At 35.4% G+C, this 8,213-nt stretch overlaps 1 long non-coding RNA gene across 1 annotated transcript; it reads left to right on the top strand.

Moving 5' to 3' along the window:
* The first annotated feature begins 719 nt into the window (after window positions 1-719).
* LOC131704971 (uncharacterized) lies at window positions 720-7,865 on the top strand. The gene is made up of 3 exons (XR_009310086.1): window positions 720-777; window positions 6,959-7,074; window positions 7,560-7,865. It is a non-coding gene; the product is annotated as an uncharacterized LOC131704971 (long non-coding RNA).
* Window positions 7,866-8,213: the final 348 nt, after the last annotated feature.

Raw genomic sequence — 8,213 nt, 5'->3', positions numbered from 1 at the left:
GGTACATCAAGAAGTGTTAAGGTTTCCTCAGTCAAGTTCTTTGTTTTCTTTTAGCTCAGAAGGAGGGAGAGGCGCCAGCATCAAAACTAAGTAAAATCATTGGGGCAGAATGTGATAAAAGCATAGGGAATTTTGAAAATACCACATACAATTGTAAGATCCCAACTTAAAAAAATATATACATATATTATTCTATTTTATTCTATTATATCATCAGACTATGTCAGCAAAGGTATTTCATCTAAAAAAATGATCATTTATCCCTTTGGATAAAACTTGGCCCATACCCCAGAGCGTGAACTAACCATTCAAAATCAACTTGATAGAGACCAGATGGAGTTGGCTTTAGATTAATTAACGAGTGATAGCTACAAAAATAAGCCTACATTACCCACAATATTTAAAAACAAACAAAACAAACATAAAACAGATAATATATTAAGTAAAACCATTAATAAAGAGAACTTAACCTCATAACTAAGGTCCAGTTTTGCATCACATTAACTACTGCTGTTCAGGGTGCATGTTTAAAAATATTTTTAAAAATAAATAAATAAAGTACTTACCGGCAAGAATAATTTAATGCTTGTGAAATATCTGTATAATGCATATTTTTTTGTGTATACTAAAGCCCTGTAGTCTGGGAGGCAGCCTGTCGGTGGCGCCGTCTGGGCTAGAGAGATATAGACCGGCGTTGTCGCTTGCTCTTCAGAACCTCACTGACCACTGAAGAAAAAAGCAGCAATGCAGACGCTGTCTTTATTAATTTATATCCAGGTTAGTATATTGAAGGTTTAATACACTTTTTATTAAATAATAACTATATCATGTTGCTTCGAAAACATAAAAGCTATGTTATTGTCTAATTGCGCCTTAAGAAGCTTATAAAAATTAACATTCAGTACCCACATAACCACGTGCATATTTCTGAAGACTACAGGGCCATATGTTCAGTGCTTAATTTGAGCCGGATCCTGCCGGAACAGGATCCAGCACCTCTCAGATTTTACTTTTTTCGTTCCGGCACCTTATTTGTCCGGATCCGGTACCTCTCGCGGCATGATTTATTATTTTTTCCACTGTTTGCACTGTAAACATTCTAATAAAAGCGATCAGAGTTAAAGTTGCTTCTGCCTCCTCGTTATTTCTCCCGCCACCCGTAAAAGCGCATCCTATCCTGCCACACCGATTCCAGACCTGCTCTCTTATTTGTACATAGAGGTTATGAGGCGAGCCGGCGAGGTAAGTAACTGATCTTGAAACAGTGGTGGTCAGCTAGTGAGAGGTCCCTACGTGATCACGTCACGTAGCCTAGGCTAGTCGTCGCTACTGAATTTGAAACGTGTCGTGGGAAAGGAAAGCCAAATCAAAAATGAGGGGGAAACTGCTCCTGATGGCGATGCCTTAGCTAGCAGCGCTGTCTGCGCTTAATCCCGCCAGTTCAGCTTCACCACCGGTACGTCCTCCACTAGCTAGCAGGTCACTAGTGAGTCAGACTCGGCAGGAGAGATGGACGGGGTCGGGGAGGGCTAGTGATGGGCAGTTCGATTATTTTTAGTGACTCGATTCATTTGATTCAGTTCAGTTTGGTGAATCGATTCATTTCGTTCATTTGATTCACTGATTCAATGACACAAAACCAATCAATGTAGACCGCATTGAGATTGTTTACGTAGGTTTATCTGAACCGGAAAAAACGAGTCGTTCACGAACTGCACATCACAAAAGCTAGGGAGGATCTATATTTGGTTGACTTGGTTCATAAACATTAAATTAAATATAGTTTGAAAAAAAAATATATATATATATTTAGAATACTGGAGATAACATAACAGTTTGAACCATTAGCATTGTTTAGCCATCAGTATCAATCTAATCTAATTTAATCTTTAAAAAAAATAGTCAATTGCATTTCTTATGTGTTTTTTTTTCTATACATTTGGAGTCACCCATTGTTTTTTACAACAACAAAAATGAGAGCCTCGAACGAGTGGTATTTGTGGAACTAATCCGTGGTATTTATTCAGCACAGAGCAAAACGCTGTTTGCCCAATTCATCTTCTATCCAGTAAACTGGGATTAGTCATGTAATCAATCACACGTTGAAGCACACCCATAACCGCAACATGTACATTTTATATAAACAAACGTGTATATCTTTAGTATTTTTTAGTGTTTAACACAGTAAAATAACATTTAGAAAATGTATATTTAATGTGCGTGTAAAATATAATAGACGTTTAAGAACGTCATCCATTAGAATGTTCAGTATTCTCCTAAAAGGTTGTTGTATCATAGCTGATACTACGTTTCACCTTGTGGACTAAGGGGAATCATTGTCATTATTAAATTATAAAATATTTAACCATAGTTGTAAATCGTCATGTATAAAATACATTCATTCCTCAAGGTCAAATATGTAATCACAAGTTATATAATTAAGCCTTGTGTACAATAACGTTACAATACCAGTAGATGTTTGTATTTATTTATTTTGGAAATTAGGTGTATATCTCAGTTATTATTATTATTATTATTATTATTATTATTATTATTATTATTATTATTATTATTATTAATATTATTTAGTAATTTGGCTGACTTTACTCAAGATGACTTAGAAGTATTAATCATAGGGAGGAATGAAACTAGCAAAGAGTGTGTGGAATGTACAGTAACGTCCTCTGCCTCAGACGTAAAAAAAACAACAAAGAGCCCTCAGAAAAAAAGGTTTTTGAACATGCTCGAACCAAGGCCCATTTAGCGGCAGCAAGCATTGTAGCCAAGGTTAAAGATGACACCTCAACACAGGTTATAGTTACATTGTCTGGCTACATTGTGTTTGTCACTTTTTTCTCATGCGTTCCGGTACCTCAGAGCTCTTTTATACTTTTTTAAATCTTTATGGCACACTGTGGCAAGATAGCTTGGGTGGTGACTTCACAGACCCAGTAGGGATGTGCTGCTTGCACGTTTAATAAAGGAATAAAATAAAAAGGTTTAACAAAACAGAAACACTTTACAGAAACAAAAAGGCGCGGTGGCCAAAACAAACAGTCAAACAAAGTACTAACAAACAACAAGTACCACGCTGGTGCTTCCAGTACGAGTAGCAATTGTTCTTTTTTATTTTGAATTCTCATCTGTCTCTCTCCCGTACCTCCTCCTCACTGTACACCCAACCCCGTGCAGCCAAAGCTGCAGGTTCTTATAGTGGTGACCAAGGGATTAACTATCAATTATCCTATTAACTCATCGGGCACATTTTGCACAGGTTTAATAATTCTGTGTGACTGTCAGCTAATTAAATAATCAGTAGCTGACAGTCACGCATTCTCACAAGGTATTTTAAAACACAAAACATTAATAAACAATGGCAGACGGCACCTCGCTCGTCCTGCCAAACATAACATACTAATAATCAACAAATACAAAATACAAATCCTAATATGCAGAGGGGCGGGGTGTACTCCGTCACACGTACTTATAAGCATAATAACTATGCTGGCATAGTTTTATAAGCAAATCTGCAGACAAGTCTGCAAGCTTCCCAGGCAATATCATTAACAGCTGAAATGGAAAGGTAGACTGTTGCCAGGAAACTTTCCCAGAGACTGATTCGGATAGCAAGAGCTGGGAGCCCAGTATAAAAAACTTGAATGATAACAACAAAACCAGGACCAGTGTTTCTGAAACAGTTTAAAAATATACATAGGGATTCTTTTTTTTTGGTTTTTATTAATTTATTTTTATTTTTAGCCATTTTTGAGTTTTATGTAGCCTGTTTTTTTTTTCCGGGGCTTTCATTTTTGATATACTGTATGAAATTAGTGTTTTTGGTTACATGAGCATTTTTTTTTTTTGTCAAAATATGTATAGTAGTAACTCGACAGTACTTGCACACTTAAGTTGTACCTTCTTTCCTTTGCTATCTTCCACAATGAAATCCCTGCGGTCACGGGCACATTCTTCTGGGGTGTTTGTGTGTAGGCATTTTTTTACATTTTGCCACAAGTCTGTTTTAAATCCTCTGTATCTTAACTGTAATACAGCTTTAAATCCCACTAACAAGCCTGCATTCCTGATTGTAATCTCGTTTTATGTCTTGCGAGCAGATTCGCCATTAGAAATGTAGGAATGTGCTGTCACTCATTAGTTGAGACGGGTTAAAAGTATTCAGAACGAATCAATGATAAATACAAGTCAGGAAGGCAGGACATTGCCCAGCAGCACTGGGAACTGTATATATTATTATTTTTGTAGTAGGTTTTATTTTTTAATGGGAAAAGGTTAAAGTCAACATGAATTGATTAACCGTTTCCACAGTTTCTCCGGTATTTATTGGCTAGCCACCGGTTTCATTTTTTTGTATCAGGGTTTTTTTATCGGGTTTGAACGGTTAAAACCGAAAGTCAGAAGCTCTAAATAAACAGCTCTGACCAACCTCTCCCCAGCTTCCCTGAACAAATTAGTTGGAAATCATATCCCTCGAGCACACTATAAACAGACCATCAAACTAGTGCCGCCCTGGCTGTCACCCTATTGACAGTGCTTTGGTAGGTGTTTATATTTTTTGTTCACAATATTATATGTGGTGTTACTTTAGGGACACACATTTCCTGCTTGTGGTAGTTGCTAGGTAACTACTGACTCGCTCACTCTCTCTGTATTCCTCCCTACACAATGGGAGGAAACCTCTGGGGACCACAGGCTAAGCGCAGTCTTCCTGTCAGACTTTAACTTGGTTATTTTATGGGGGTGTCTGACTCATTCAAATGTTTATGGTTTCTTAGGGTCCAAGCTATTATCACCTGTTTTTTTACTGTTTGATTTGTGGCTATAACTATTTAACTATAAAGGTTACAGGTACATGTCATACATGAAATGAATGTGCACACACTAGGCTTTCATTAAAAAGAGGGAAATAGTCTGAACCCCATCCTGTTCAATACAGATAACAAAAACCACAGAAAAAGAGAGACGCATTATTTATTGTCTATAAAAAGATATTTTACCATGGCCAGCTCAAATCTGACAGTGTACAATGTAACTTCAACATGTAGGGAACATGGGAAAAATTAAACAAATTAGATAATAAATAAAGGAATTATGGCCATATATACAAAAGGGACCAAAAGCAACCAAAAACGGATTAACTGAAAATGTGCAAAAGAAAACAAAAAGAAAAAAAAAAACATTCAAATTATTCGTCCCAGGCACCGTGATCATGTGCCACAAGATGGGGCTGTTCACTGTGGCTTGAATAGCCAGCAGGGTGGCGACCAGGGCAACATAACCCTAAACAGCTCCCGGCATCTGATCCACAAAAGCAAAAAAAATATATATATATTTATCGGAAAATAGGTCTTTGTGCCTTCGATGTCACCATTTCTCTAATTTTGTAAAGATTGTGTGTGAAAATGTTTGTTTACTGCACCGAGGTAGGTCTGTCTTCAGCACAGCAGTAACATTCCAAACCACTCGCACTCAAGACTATCTCCTAATATGGTCATCAAATACAAATACACAAGTAGGGCCTCATTTTAAAGATCTAAATCTCCCAGTGCTGAATAAAAAGAGTTAAAGAGCCAGGTCGCTGGAGGGATATTTAACATTGGGTGCACCCTGTTATAAGAAAATGAAAATGTTAGATGCCAATGTAGAGTTTGCACCCATTTCCCATGAAAGGAAAAACAACAGCACAGTTGTTTCTTGCTAATTTTAATAATGTTAATATATATATATATATATATATATATATATATATATATATATATATATATATATTAGGAGAAGTGGGGGTTGATTATTATTATTACTAATTGTTTTGTAACATTTTTCAATATTAAGAAAGTCTGCACCAAATACAGTGCCCATTGACAAAACTGCAAGAATGGCTATATTCAATCCTAACCTTAGATGATGAGAGTGCTTCCAGACAAACCAAGCCAAAAATCCACATCTACAAATACAGTCTATCTGTATGTAGGGAGCAGTCTGGCTTTGAAAGTGCAGTATGAAAAGAAAATCAATACTTAACAACACAGCAATTTACTGCAGTAACTGAGTGGCTTTGATTTCAGCACTACTTAAGTCAAAGCATTTACTGCATGTTATTATTTACTATGGTATTTTTAGGCTAGGGTTTCAGACACATTAGTCATACATTTAAATCAGTTTGGCTATATTTAACATACAGACATTAATTAATAGCCGCTCCTCCCAAAAGACTGAACGCAGACAAACTTGAGTGCATGTGGGGTCTCTACTCGTTTCCCTTGTTTTATAGCTGTTGGCAAGCCAGCCAAAAATAATTATCTGGCTATATCCCTTATATTTGCAAAATAATTTTGTAGTCTGCCATGCTATTACTGTGCATTTCAATATGACATAACATTTCTTACAATTCATACAGTTTCATTCATTTCTCGGATGTGTAATGTTTATTTATAATCCATTAATCAATTATTGATCGCTATGGCACATTTAATATCACTTCTATCACAACAGCTCATGACACTAATCGTACCTAAAGCTTAGCACTACTGAGTGGGTTTTCTGCAGACTTTTATATCCAGTTTTTTTTGTTTAATATATATATGCATTCACATACTATGGAGTTGACCTACAGCACAGGAAGAAGTATTTTATAAATGTATTTGCGCATCCCTAAATTAAAAGTAAAAAAGAAAAAGCAGAGCAATCTTCATAACAACAATACATAGTAATAATGTTGCTAATGCTAGAAATATTTTTTAAGGTATTATTATTTTTATGGTGCACAAAAATTAAGATTTTCATCGCGATGAAAAGGGGAAAGGTTTTAACGTTGCACATGCTGTTCAGAAGCACACATTTTTAAATTGTGGTTTAAAGGCTTGATTTTTGCATCTGGTGTGCACATCTGTTAGAGCTTGAGATTTCCTCTTGCTACAATAAATTCCTCCTTGGTATTTAGACTTTCAGACCTTACAGCTAAGGAAGAAGGGTCTACAAGGTCCCAGCACAGCCACCGGATATGCTATATCACTTAACTTTTACCTGGAGAACTCTTTACCTTTTATCTGACTACAGGTGGGTATATCTGTTTAAAACACAGGGTGCCCAGCACTCCTTTCTGACACTTTTAAATTTGTTTTATTGTTTCTTGTGAAATGTGCAGGCTTGACAGTACTGAACATTTATTTATTACCACACTAGAAATTTAAGTACTGTACTGCTTCGATGGTGTCTCTTCCTGTGTCAGTCTTACTTCAGTGGTCTACCAGAGTGAGGCCAGACCTACAGCACAGGAAGAAGTATTTTATAAATGTATTTGCGTATCCCTAAATTAAAAGTAAAAAAAAAAAAAAAAAAAACGAAGAGCAATCTTCTATACATAGTAAGAATGTTGCTAATGCTAAGAAATATTTTTAAAGTATTATTATTTTTATTATGCATACAAATTAAGATTTTCATCGTGATGAAAAGGGGAACTGTTTTAACGTTGCACATGCTGTTTAGAAGCACAAATTGCATTTTTAAAATGTATTTTAAAAGCTTGATTTACACTTTTTCAGCTTGAATGGGGGAGACACAGTTTGTCCTCAGTCCTGGGCTCAGTCCCTCTTAAGAAAGCTAATAAATTGAAAGCATCTGTATTTTCTGGCCGGTGTACAGACGTGAGGTTTGTAACTGGCTAGACCTGCCAAAGAGGGCCCAAGGGAGCCGCACACACGGGGAAGAAAGCCAAAGAGCACAAGATGTGAACCAGATGAGTCTCCGCAAACCTTTCAAGAAATGATTCACTCAATGTGTCGACTAAACCAGGAGTTCTCAACCTTTTTGCTTCTGAGGAATGTTGTCCTATTTCTGGATTAATATTATTGCCCCTTTTTTATAGTTTTATATTTATTTATTCAGAATTATACAATGGAGTTTATTACTCACTTTAATGCATTTCAAATTATACTGTATATTTTCTTATTAGTTTCCTAATATATATATATATATATATATATATATATATATATATATATATATATATATATATATATATATATATATTAGGAAACTAATAATAATAATAATAATAATAATAATTATTATTATTATTATTATTATTATTATTATTATTATTATTATTGTATACAAAAAATATAGTAGTCATTAGACAGATCCATAAATGTTTTATATCAAACTGTAGTTATGAGCATTCAGTGTTTTAATGTAAT

The sequence above is a fragment of the Acipenser ruthenus genome, chromosome 33, assembly GCF_902713425.1.
Source record: "Acipenser ruthenus chromosome 33, fAciRut3.2 maternal haplotype, whole genome shotgun sequence".
NCBI lineage: Eukaryota > Metazoa > Chordata > Actinopteri > Acipenseriformes > Acipenseridae > Acipenser > Acipenser ruthenus.
This window is presented reverse-complemented; position numbering and strand designations above follow the sequence as displayed.